Here is a 13,531-nt window from a genome sequence, read left to right on the forward strand (position 1 = left end):
CAGTGGGGAGGGGAAGCTAAAACTATGCCAGAGTGCAAACTGTGCATCAGGTTTTAAATGATAATTATGAAAAGGGGGACGTTATTTGTTAATAATTTTTTACAATGTTTGCATATTAAAGAGATTGTGCTTTGGATGTGCTGGTGAAGTAAAAATATTACTCAGTTAATTGAACTTTTTGCCTTTCTTATATAGCTACTAGAATGTTTTAGCCCACATGCATAGCTTGTATTATGTATCTACCAGACAGATCTGCCATACAGCCAGGCCAGCGTCTCCCCCAGCCCTTCAAGGACCTACATCCTCTGCTGGAAACTCCTGTGGTGGGCAGGGAGAGGCTGGGGCTGGGGGAAGAGCAGACATAAAAGAGGGTGGAGTTCCCTGCTCCAGCCCTGATCCCCAGCGTGTGCAGTGAGACACCCGTGCGCCACATCAGAGTGCCTGCTTCCAGCCCTTGCTCCACCACCTCTGATCCAGCTTCCTCTGAATGTGCATCCTGGGAGGCAGCTCAAGTACTTGGATCCCTGCCACCCATGGGACAGACCCAGGTTGAGTTCTGGGCTTCTGGCTTCAGCTTGACACCCCCAGCTGTTGTGGGCATTAAGGCATTGACTCAGCAGATGGAAGATTTGTCTTTTTCTCTCTCTCCCAAGCTCACTCTCTCTGTCTCTCTGCCTTTCAAATACAATGGAAATATATAAATAAAAACAATGGTCTCAGACCTTCTCCTTGCCTGCACCATTCCTAGTGGTGCGCTATCTTCCTGTCCTTTGTCCTTAGCCCCATTCACCTGTCAAGAAGTTCTTTCTTGGACTTTAGATGCCTCCTAGCACCTCCATATTCTCCTTCACAGAAAAGTCACACTTTTCATGGGGCACCTTCTGCTCTACTCACAGATGTGCCTTGGCTGCCTGGCACACAGTAGACCCTCAATAAATATCTTTGAGTGAATGCATAAGTGAACAGATTGGTAGATGCAAGGATGGCTGGATGTTGAATTCTGTCACTCACAGCATTTTGCACTTCCTGGTCCATTTGTGTGTTGGGGGGTGGGTGGTGATGGGAAGGGTACTACATATTAAGGATTTTATTATTTTGTAAAATTCTTTTTAATATTTATTTGATTATAAAGATAGGATTGTCAAAGGGATCACATAAATAAGACCAGTGTCTGCTAATAATAATTGATAGAATTAAAAAGGAGAGAACGATCCAACATGGGAAGCGGGATACACGGCAGACTCATAGAATGACAAATGACCTAAATAGCACTCTGGCCTCAGAATCAGCCCTTAAGGTATTCGGATCTGACTAAAAAGCCCAGAAGAGTTTCTCAGACATGGTAAGCCCAGACAGACACTGTGGCAAAAAATGATTTACATGAAAGATCTCTGAGTGAGATGCCAGCAGAAAGAAGGGGCCATCAAAGAATGAGGTATTTTTCTCTGAAGGGAGGAGAGAACTTCCACTTTGATTAAGGACTTGTCTAAATAAGGTCAGAGTTTGTGAACTCAAGAGGCTTCCATAGCCTTGGCAGCTCATAACAAGAGCCTCGGGTGATTACTGTCATAAATAAGAGTGTCAATTGTTAAATCAACAATAGGAGTCACTGTGCACTTACTCCCCATGTAGGATCTCTGTCCTTGTGTTGTATTATGGGAATTAATGCTAAAACTAGTATTCAAGCAGTACTTTATATTTTGTGCAGGTGCAATCTGTTGAAATCTTTGCTTAGTATATATTAAGTTGATTTTCTGTTTATAAAGATAATTAAAAATGAATCTTGATGAAGAATGGGATTTGAGATGGAGTGGGTGATGGGATGGTTGTGGGTGGGAGGGAGGATGTGGGAGGGGGAATCCACTATAATCCAGAAGTTGTACTTTTCAAAATTTATATTTATTAAATAAAAGTTTTCCAAAAAATGACCACAGTCAAAAAAATTTATTTATCTTCATTTTATTTTATAGGCATGGAGAGAGAAACACACACAGAGGGAAAGAGAGAGAGACAGAGAGAGGGAAGGAGGGAGAAAGAGAGAAAGAGAGTGTGTCATCTGCTGGTTCACAACCCAAATGCCCACAACAGCCAGCTCTGGGCCTGGTCAAATCCAGGAGCCTGGAACTCAATCTGGGTCTCCCATGTGGGTGTCTGAAACCCAAATACTTGAGCCAAGATCAATACCTCCCAGGATGCACATGAGCAGGAAGCTGAACAGGAAACTAAGTTGCCAGAACTCAGACCCAGGCACTCCAATATGGATGTGGTGAAGTCACAACCCAAGTGGTGACTTAACTGCTCAGGCACTCACTCCTGTATCATGCACTCTATGTAGACTATACAGCAATGGGCATTACTTCCAAATGTGTGTAAGGCAGAGATTCAAACTTGACTTGACCTATAGCTAGAGCTCTCCTCCCTTGGACATTTGCCTCCTGTTGTGAGATGACCAGGCCAAGGGCCTTGGAGCAGTGCAGAAACCACCCGCCCTTGCCAGCTGGGCCTGCTTGCAGTGCTGGCTGCTTCAATGGGACAGGAGGATGCATTTGCAGGTGCAGCTGGGCTGCAGGCCAGACACAGATCGATGAACAGCAAAGGTGTCCCTCCCATAGACCTGCCCTGCATGCAGCTTGCTGGACCCTGAGACACTGCAAGCAGCTGCAGCTAGGTGAAAACAGCCCCTCTCAGGCTGCCCTGGACCAGCAAGGAATGGCTCACTGAAGCCTGAGGTCTACAGTGAGGGGCAAACTAGAGGCAGAAAGACAAGGAGCCTATTTGCCCTGAGGCCACCCACCACCAAGAGTGGAGGCAGGAGGGTGAGACACAGGCCCCTTCTGTGCTGTGCTCAGGGGCCCAGGCTGGGAGCAGTCAGGCAGGCTCCTGGCAGGCTCCCTGCAGTGCCCAGATCTCAAGCTTCCTGTTCTTCTTGTCTCCTACCCCCAGGAGCCCCAGACCCATTTTGTGTCTGTGTGTGTGACTGGTGGCTGGGGCAGGGACAACATATATGGTGTTGGTGGTGACCTGCATGTCAGCATTGTCAAAGAGCATGAATCAGGGTACCTCGACGATGAGCACGTAGGTGAGCTCAATGGCCAGCATGAGCACCAGCTTCCCGATGCAGCTGATCTGCAGGAACACGGAGCAGGCCAGCAGGCTGAGCAGCACACAGCAGGTGAAATACTGTGGAGACAGACAGTGGGTGGGTGTCAGTCAGATGGCCTGGCCCCAGCACCCCTGAATCCCAAGTGAAGTGTGTGTGGGGATGCTCCTGCTGAGGCAAACCTGCCAACGCCATGCTATGAAGCCAACAGCTGACTGGGAACCAGCACACATAGTTCCAGGTGGATCTGGCCAGTGCATGGGGTACAGCCGGACCTGGGCCCCATGTCTGGTCCACTGGATTCTGGCTGTGTGCCTTGGAGCATTTACTCAACCCTCTCCCAGCTGCAGTTTCCTTGTCTGCAAACTTCCTGTCATGTGTGCTCCTGGCAATGACCACGTGAGGTGAAGCCATTTGGTACAGTGCATGGCCCCCTCAGTATCTGTGAGGCATACATCTGGAATCCAAAGCCCTAAAAATGTCAGGGCTGCTGTGTTTTTACAACTCCTGTGGGGGCCACAGCTTAACCACCCTGTGCTAACAGATGGGATGCTGTCATCTTTATCCCACCTCCTGCAAACATCCCTACGTGTGGCTGTGGAAACTTTACTGTGGTTCCTTATCAGGTATTACCCCTGACTCCTCTCAGGATGTGAAGCCATCTTTGAAAATCTGCACAACCCTGCAACCCCAAATGCCTGGGCCACCAAAGTTGCAGAGCCTCTGAGCTCAGTCTCCTTTGAAACTGAGAAGCAAAACCAGCTGATCCTGGAGGCCACTGCTGCCCTGTGATGCCCCAGTGGGAATCCTAGATACACGGGCTTCTTTACTTGGTTCTTCCCATCACACTAGGCACCACTGTTTCTCAGGGGGCTTCCATATTCTTACTCGCTGTTCACTGTCCTTGCCTTGGGCTGGCAGCCAAATGGCAGTGGCTGGCAGTAGTTGCAGCTCCCACACTGGTTGCTCCCCCCAGCCCACCCCAGCCCATTCAGAACCAAGTGAGAGACTGCAGACTGGGGAGAAGGGCCCAGCCTCCAGGCACCGCCAAGAATTGGGGCATAGAGGAATCAATAGGGTATTCCCAGGTGATTCAGCCCAGAGCTCAGCTACCTGTCCTTGGGACTGGGGAAGGGACCCTCAAGAGCAGCATGGATGGCCTCTCTGAGCTGGGTCTCCAACACTCAGGGCAGGGTCTGTAATGAGCAGCTGAATAAGGGGCAGCATGAGGGTGGGGGTGACCCCAGGTCTGTACCAGCAGGGCCTGCAGCAGCAGCAGCCTGGGACCCAGCTGGGCCACACCCAGAGCTGCAGGAGAGCACCACCCTCCTCCCCCAAGAGGAGAAGCCAGCAGCACCTCTTCTTTCTAGGCCTCCACTTCTCTAGCAAGGGAGCAGCCACTGAGGGGCATGAATAAGACTGGAAACAGCCCGAGCATGACAGCAAAGGCCCGTGGGAAGCAGCAGCCATGTCCTGTCCATGGACTCTCAGCCAGATGTGACAGGGAGCAGAGGCTGGTGCCTGTGAGCTGGCCCAGGGACATGGGAGAGAGACCTGGTCTAGGAGAGCACTGGCAGAGCCCATCCTCTCTGGGCTTTCTGCCTTAGCTGTATACCATGGGGAAGCAGCCAGGGTGGTGCCAGCCCCCGGCCCTCCCCAGCTGCAGTTCTGACTTTGCTGTGAGTCACACCTTCTGGGACCTGGACAAACACACAAATCTTCTCCCCAGAAAGTGGCTGCTGCCATCCTACAGATTTCACAAGAGCAGAGCTGGGGTGTGGGAATGGCCCACTGCCCCAAGCAGGTGCCACACTGAAAGCCTGGCCCTGCTGCTCCCCAGCAAACTGTGCCCCCTCCCACCCAGCAATGCCAATGACAGCCCCTGTGTGCCACACGCAGATGTGTAATACCAGCCATTATGAGAATAAGAATTTTCCATGTCAGTTATTAATCCCAAATGCCTGTAGCAGCAAAATACTTTTAGGGTCATGGAAATGTTCTAAAATTAGATCATGCTGATGTACAAATCTGAAAGCACTAAAAACTACGGAACAGTGAACTGGAACAGGTGACCTGAAATCTGTATGTTCTCTACAGTGTCACCATTTCAAATAACTGTGACTCATGTTTACTCTTGCATATTGATCTCTTTAGTACTTATATGAAACAAATGATCAAAATAAATTTATATTGTTTAGTAGTTATATTTGAATATAGTAACCGGGAAATACTTTAAAAATGCTCACCAATATGGAGGTTCTCTTTATTGTAAAAATGTTTTTGTGAGAGCCCTTATCCAAGAAAAAATCCCTTTGTGCAATTTAGTGAAAATCCTCACGGCTGCCCTTCATATGTCTCTCACCCACAAATAAGCACTGCTCAGTGAAACAATACATGAGGGAAGTCTCAAGAGATTCTGTCCCACATCACTACTGTTGGTTTTCCATAATTAGGTGTTTTTTTCTACATATGATGTCTCATCACACAGTGAGTACAAATTAGGGATTATGTCACTAGTGTGCTCTCCTAATTAGACAGTGAACACAAGTTAGAGGTAACCATGGTGGAAGGAAAGATGCAAGAGGACACTCATTTTTAAAGACTTATTTATTTTTTTTAAAGAGTTACAGAGAGAGGTCTTCAATCCACTGGTTAACTCCCTAAATGGCCACAACAAATAGAGCTGGGCCAGGCTGAAGCCAGGGGCCTGGAGTTTCATCTGGGTCTCTCACAGCATTTCAGGGGTCCAAGCATTTGGGCCATAGCCTGCTGCTTTTCCAGGTGCATTAGTAAAGAGCTGATGAGGAGTGGAGCAGCTGAGTCTTAAGCCAGTGCCTATATGGACTAATAGTATCGCAGCTGGCATCTTATCCCATGTTTTGCAATGCCAGCCCTTCCCTCTTTTTTCCAATGATTCTTAGAAAGCTGGCTGGTCTATAACTTAGCATGTGTTAATAAGGTAGTCTCTAAGTGAACTCTTTAAGTAAATGGAACAAGTCACACAAGATCAATGATGGAGATAATACCACTATAAACTATGTTTACTCAAACCCACAAAGAAATCTGATTTATACAGAGCAAATGCTTGAATCAAGTTCCTGGAAATGGATATGATATTTTAGAGAGGAATTTCAGTGGTCAACAATAAGCTCAAATAGAAGACATGGCATAGCAGGGGTGTAAGAATGATATAGAAAAGTAGAGTGAGAAAAAGAGAGGGAGGAGATGTACAATTTGGGACATGCTCAATCGGACTTGCCCCAAATGGTGGAGTTAGAAACGTGCCAGGGGATTCCAATACAATCCTATCAAGGTGGCATGTACCAATGCCATCTGACTAGTCCAAGTGATCAATTTCAGTTCACAATTGATCACTCTGATAAGTCTAAGAGTCAAAGGGATCACACAAACAAGACTAGTGTCTGCTAATACTAACTGATAGAATCAAAAAGGGAAAAAATGATCCAACATGGGAAGCAGGATACACAGCAGACTCATAGAATGGCAGATGTCCTAAATAGCACTCTGGCCTCAGAATCAGCCCTTAAGGCATTTGGATCTGGCGGAAGAGCCCATGAGAGTATTTTAGGCATGGAAAGCCAAGACACTCTGGAAAAAAAAAACACCTAAATGAAAGATCTCAGTGAGTGAGATCCCAGTGGAAAGAATGGGCCATCAAAGAAGGAGGTACCTTTCTCTGAAGGGAGGCGAGAACTTCCACTTTGACTATGACCCTATTGGAATAAGATCAAAGTCAGCGAACCCTAAACGCTTCCATAGCCTTGGCAACTCATGACTAGAGCCTAGGGAGATTACTGACGCCATGAACAGGAGTGTCAAATTGTTAAATCAACAACAGGAGTCACTGTGTACTTATGTCTCATGTGGGATCTGTCCTTAATGTGTTGTCCAATATGAAATGATGCTATAACTAGTACTAAAACAGTATTTTTACACTTTGTGTTTCTGTGTGGATGCAAACTGATGAAATCTTTACTAAGTATATAACAGAATCGATCTTCTGTATATAAAGATAATTGGAAATGAAAAAAAAAACTTGGTTTTAAATTGGAAATTGCATAGAAAATTAATCATTTTTTTAAAAAATATCATGTAGGATCTCTATCTTTAATGTGCTGTACACTGTTATTTAATGCTATAACTAGTACTCCAACAGTATTTTTTCACTTTGTGTTGCTATGTGGGGGCAAACTGTTGAAATCTTTACTTAATATATACTAAACTGATCTTCTGTATATAAAGAGAATTGACAATGAATCTTGATGTGAATGGAAGGGGAGAAGGAGCGGGAAAAGGGAGCGTTGTGGGTGGGAGGGAAGTTATGGGGGGGGCAATCCATTGTAATCCATAAGCTGTACTTTGGAAATTTATATTCATTAAATAAAAGTTAAAAATAAGAAAATTAAAGTGATTGTTGGCTATGAGAATGGAAACTGTCTCTCCAGCTGTGGTTGGGGTGGAGGCTCTGAGAAACACTCCAGAGCAATTAGGACACCTAGAAACCTCTTCAGGTGAGGAGAAAGCTGAACAGAGCCCAGACATGGCCCTGAAGGTGAGAATGCAGGGCATGAGTAGTAATCAGAGCCAGAACACGCAGAGTGAAGGGAGTGATAGCCAGAGACAGGCACGTAAAAGTCATCCATGGTGATGAGGTTATTTTCTATTTGTGTTTCACAATGAACATTTGGATATAGTTCTGTGGTAAATGTTATTTTTTAAAATATTTTATACATTGTAGAAAGACAAGTTAAGTAATACCCATTATCTTATGAAAATATAATTTTTGTGGTGAGCAATTCGAAGATCTATTGTTTCAGCAATTTTACAACTCACAATACATTATTAATATAGTCAACAAACAATACTATAGAGGACTAAAATTTATTCTTCCAGTTTAACTGAGATTCTGCTCCCTTTGGTAAGCATATCCCTTTTTTTCCAACTCACCCCATCACCCCAACCTCTGACAAACACTTTTCTACTCTCTGTGAGCATGACTTTTTAAATTCCACATATAAATATTTTCATCTTTCTATTTATTTTTTTTGACAGGTAGAGTTAGTGAGAGAGAGAGAGACAAAGAAAAAGGTCTTCCTTTTTCCATTGGTTCACCCCCCCAAGTGGCCACTATGGCTGGTGCATTGTGGCTGGTGCTCTGCGCTGATCCAAAGCCAGGAGCCAGATGCTTCCTCCCGGTCTCCCATGTGGGTGCAGGGCCCAAGTACCTGGGCCATCCTTTACTGTACTTCCCAGGCCACAGCAGAGAGCTGGACTAGAAGAGAAGCAACCCGGACAGAATCTGGTGCCCCAACTGGAACTAGAACCTGGGGTGCTGGTGCCACAGGCAGAGGATTAGCCTTGTGAGTCACAGTGCAGGCCTAAATATTTTCTTATACTTGGCTTATTTTACTTAGCATAATGGTCCCTCAGTTTCACACATATCATGGAAAATATCAGACTTTTTTTTAAAGGTTTAATAGAATTCCAATGTGAATATATACTACACTGTAGTGTTCAGTCATCATTTGATGGACATTCTGGTTGCTTCTATATCATCACTATTGTTAATAATGTGGAAATTAACATAATAGGGACAATAGTTCTTCAAAATACGGATTCAATTCTTTGGATGTATGCCCATATGCCCAGTTGTACAGGGTTATATGGTAATTCTATTTTTATGCCTATGCCTTTTTCAAAATGACCCATTTTCATAGCAACAATCACATTCCTTCACTTTAGTAGATTGGCTATTACAAAAAAAAGGAGATAACAAGTTATGGTGAGGCTATGGGGAAAAGAGAACAATTGCACATAGTTGGTGGGAATTTAAATTAGTATAGCCACTTTGGAAAAGAATACAGTGGCTCCTTAAAGTTAAACTTAAAACCAGCATATTATCTAGAAATCCTTCCTCTGGGTATTCTTGCAAGGGAATTGAAAACTTGATTTCAAAGATAAAAGATATACCTGAACTCTCTGTTTATCCCACTTTATTACATTAGTCACAAAATGGGAACATTAATGTTTCTCAACCAATGAATGAGTCAGGCAAGTATAATATTTACATATAAGTAACTTATCTTTATAAAATAATAAAACTACAACATTTGAAACAACCAAAACACTATTCTAAGTGAAGAAAACTAGATATAGAAAGACACTGCTTAATCCCATTTATATGTGGAATATAAAGTAGTCAGACTCATTGATATAGTGCAAGGAGTTGATGGTGACAGTTGAAGGTACCATGTTGAATTTCTGCAAGATAAATAAGGTCAGGAGCTCTAATGTACATCATAGTGACTGGAGCTAACAATATTGCATTTTATTTTTAAAATTTGCTAATAGGGTAGATGCCATTTAATTTTATTAACAATTATAACATTATTTTAATTACAATATTAAATGTGGCAGGAAGAAACTTGCAAGGTGATGGATATGTTTTAGCATGAATGTTTTCCATGATTTCATGAGTGCATAATTGTCCATAAAGCCATTAAGTTCTACACTTTAAATATGTAAAGATTTTTCGTGCCACTTGTATCTTAATAAAGTGACTTAAAAGAAGATGAAAATCCAAGATGGTTGAACAGGGAAATGACATGCTGATTCTGATCACAGGAAGATAGCAGAAAAAACTGCATTCTCAGAGGACAGTTGAAGAGAAGTCTGCAGTAGAAATTCTACAAGAAAAATAGAGATGTGGAGCAGCAAGGGCAGGCATGCAGCAGTGAGCAGGACATCACTAGCAAATCCTGAAGTTGGTGGCTGAATAGGAAACCATCTTTTTGGAGCCAGGCACCCAGAAACCAGCAGTAAGGAGACACTATCTTAATAAGGTGAGTAGAGGCTGATGTGGTCTCTTCATGACTGGGGAATATTATTAGAGAGATATATTCATGGCCCCACAAACCTTGAGTCTTCACTGAACGATTTGGTGAGAGGCAGGGGGCCCACTTAAGACTGTAAAGCTCCCCTCCCCCTCACTCCATCATGGCACCTGGACTCAACCTGCCAACCTCTATCAGTTAGGCAGCTGACGAGGGGAACACCACTGATCTTTTGTAAGATGGGGGTGGCTTGTGTGGCTAAGAGTGGATCCTCACTCACTGACTGTGGGGGACCCCCTGTGGCTGTGGGAATTCTTTGTGCAATAGAGCAACAGGGTGCGGTTTAGTCTCCGGGAAGTCTCTGTGTCTGCCATCCAAGACTCAGGGTTCTGCACTCACACTGGGGAGTGCATGGATCCTTTGTGCAGTTCAGGTGCCTGCACGGGTGAGGTATCTGGGTAACATGAGGCTGAAGGTATGCTTATCCTTGATTGGTTCACCTTGGGAGAGAGGGCTTGATGTGATCATGCCAGCCTTCATCCCTGCTGGTGACATTTACCACACTCAACTTGGGTGTCACCCTGGACCTTGACCCATACTCAAACACTGACAAGAGCTTCCTGACCCTCCCAGAGTATGCTCTGAAAGAGCAGATACTCCACTAAGCCACAGAGCTATATTTCAAAAACAGACTACTTCAGATGAGAAAACCAACAAATGTTTCCATAAATGTCTAAAATAAATGTAGAAAGACAAAAATAAACCGCAGAAGCATGAATGGGTAAGATAATATGACTCCCAAAAGGAACACAACACTTCAGTACGGAAACAGAGGATGGAAAGATTGATGAAATGCCTGCAATTGAATTAAAAGGAAAGCTCATAAGTATACTCAAAAGCAAAAAAAAAAAGCAAATAGATGATATAAAGAAATCCATACAAGGGGGGGTGGGAGAGAAGGAGGAGGAGGAGGACTGGGCGCAGAGCCCTGTGGCAGCTGCAGAGGCACCTCAGCGACCAGCCCAGAGAGATCCAGAGCCCGCGGCACAGTGGCAGCGGCGCTGAGGGGGCCGACCCGCCCAGCAAAGGAGCTGGAGCCGCGTGGAGTGGGACCCCAGTCCACAGCGGCCAGCGCGGGGCTCACCGCGGGCGTCAGAGCAGGAGCCAGAGGGTGGGCCAGCACGGAGCGGGACCCGAGTCCAGAGTGGCCAGTTGCCGGGGCTCCTCCCCTCCATCCCTCCTCCCCAGCAGAGAGCTGCGGAGCCTGGAATATGAAGTGGGAAGGAAGTGGAAAGAAAGGCGAAGCCGAAGCCCAGCCCAGGTTACCTGATGCAGCTGATGAGCGATAAGAATCCTGGGAGCAGCCTGTGGGACTTCTGCGGGGTCTTCAACCACCTGGAGCGGCTGTTGGACGAAGAAATCAGCAGGGTACGGGAAGACAGGTACAATGGCACATTAGATGGCAGTACGGAGAAAAGAAGTGCAGAACTGCCTGATGCTGCGGGACCTATTGCTCAGTTACAAGACAACTTTATGCGCCTGTGAAAGAAGACCCAGATTTTAATCTTGTTGGCAGAATCCTTGGACTCACAGCTAAGCAACCTGAAGCAGAAACAGGATGTGAAATAATGGTCCAAGGCAAAGGCTCAGTGAGGCCTAAAAAGGAGGATCAAAATAGAGGCCAGTCCACTCGAGCATCCAAACAAAGACGCACATGTTCTAGTCACTGTGGAAGATGCTCAGAACAGAGCAGAAATCAAGCTGAAGAAGTGAGGACATTACTGGTACCTGCACAGAGGAAGATAGCCTGAGAGCCTGAGGAAGATGCCGCTGATGGAGCCTGCGATTCTGAATGGCGCCTACAGAGATGCCAATGTTAGGTCACCAGTCCTCGCCTTTTCTCTTGCAGTGACAGCCCAGACTGCCCCAAGGATTATTCCTGGGCCTGCGCCTGGTCTCCCACTAGCTGCCCTGCTACTCCTACACCAGCTGTCCCTTCCATAATGCCTTTGATCAAATACAGACCGCTGTCATGCCAAACGGAACTCCTCACCCAACTGCTGCAATAGTTCCTCCAGAGCCCAAAGCTGGTTTAATCTACATACCCTGTGAATACCCCTACACATTGGCACCAGCTACATCAATCCTTGAGTGTCCTATTAACCCAGTGGTGTATTAGATGCAGTGGCTACTAAAGTTCAAAGGCACGCTATGCGTGTCCATCCTTACCAAAGGATGTGACTGCAGACTGAGCTGCCACTGGCAACTAACCTATGACCTTCTGACTGCTGAACTCTTCACCCAATGATGACCTGACCATGCCTGCCTGCTGATCAGTTAACTGGTAATCGCCTTTGCTTGCCTGTCGTCAGTGCAGTGACCTGAGGCATTTGTCCATTCATCTTACCATCTAACCAAGCAAAAGACAAAGAAATTGCTATCCTCCAAGTCAGATTTTTTTCCTGCCCCTCCCCCAATTTGAGTACATGTGGTTCTAGAACCTGCACTGAATAGTAGTAAAGCAATAAGGCCCAATTCATCCTACAGCACTGACTGTCTTTTAATGAACCTTCTGAGTGAACGGTAAGGGGAGACAGATGGCTCTTAACTGCTCATTGACAGAGGAAGTCGCTGAGAGACTTCTAGGAATCTTTTTCTTCTCATGGTGAACTCAAAGCTTTCTTTGAGTATACTGTGTGATGATACATCACCTGTGAACCTTTGGTCAGGGATGTCATTGGTGAAGCGATTTCAAAAAGTTTTCAGAATTTGATATGGGGTTCCGTCAAAGGGTAAAGGGGCAGCCTTCTCACATTGCCTGCCAGAATCTGAAGTATGAGACAAAAATGTTCCATGAGAGGAAACGTGACAAGGAGTTTGGAAAATTAGTGCAAAGTAAAATACTGCAACACTATTATAAAAAAGATAAATATCTGAGTTAAATTATTGAAGCTTTATTTCACATCTCTGTTAAAAATATATGAGAAAAAAGAAGCCCTTTATTTCATTAAATGATGTTTTCTGGTGGTTGTCAAGAAACAAAAGACCAAAAGAGAATTTTTGTTTTTATTTTTTATTTTTTAAGTATTGGGATAAGTCTAAAGAAAATAAAGTGCAGGGCCAGCGCCGCAGCTCACTAGGCTAATCCTCTGCCTCGGGTACTGGCACTTCGGGTTCTAGTCCTAATTGGGGTGCCAGTTCTGTCCCGGATGCCCTCTTCCAGTCCAGCTCTCTGTTGTGGCCAAGGAGGGCAGTGGAGGATGGCCCAAGTGTTTGGGCCCTGCACCCCCATGGGAGACCAGGAGGAAGCACCTGGCTCCTGGCTTCTGACCAGCACAGCATGCCCGCCGTAGCAGCCATTTTGGGGGTGAACCAACTAATGGAAGGAAGACCTTTCTCTCTGTCTCTCTCTCTCTCTAACTCTGCCTATCCAAAAAGGAGGAAAGAAAAAAGAAAAAAGAAAAGAAAGTGCTTTATTTTCCTTCATGGTAATTTAGTCAAGTGCCTTGTAAGATCAGCTTCTCCCTCAAAATAAAAGCTAATGTTTCCTCAGTCATCCAGAATGTGAAAGAAGATA

The 13,531-nt window shown here is 45.3% G+C and overlaps 1 pseudogene; it reads left to right on the forward strand.

The window, feature by feature from the left end:
* The first annotated feature begins 7,547 nt into the window (after positions 1-7,547).
* LOC133755750 (KH domain-containing RNA-binding protein QKI-like) lies at positions 7,548-12,224 on the forward strand (annotated as a pseudogene).
* Positions 12,225-13,531: the final 1,307 nt, after the last annotated feature.

This window comes from Lepus europaeus, unplaced genomic scaffold, assembly GCF_033115175.1.
Source record: "Lepus europaeus isolate LE1 unplaced genomic scaffold, mLepTim1.pri SCAFFOLD_98, whole genome shotgun sequence".
Taxonomy (NCBI): Eukaryota; Metazoa; Chordata; class Mammalia; order Lagomorpha; family Leporidae; genus Lepus; species Lepus europaeus.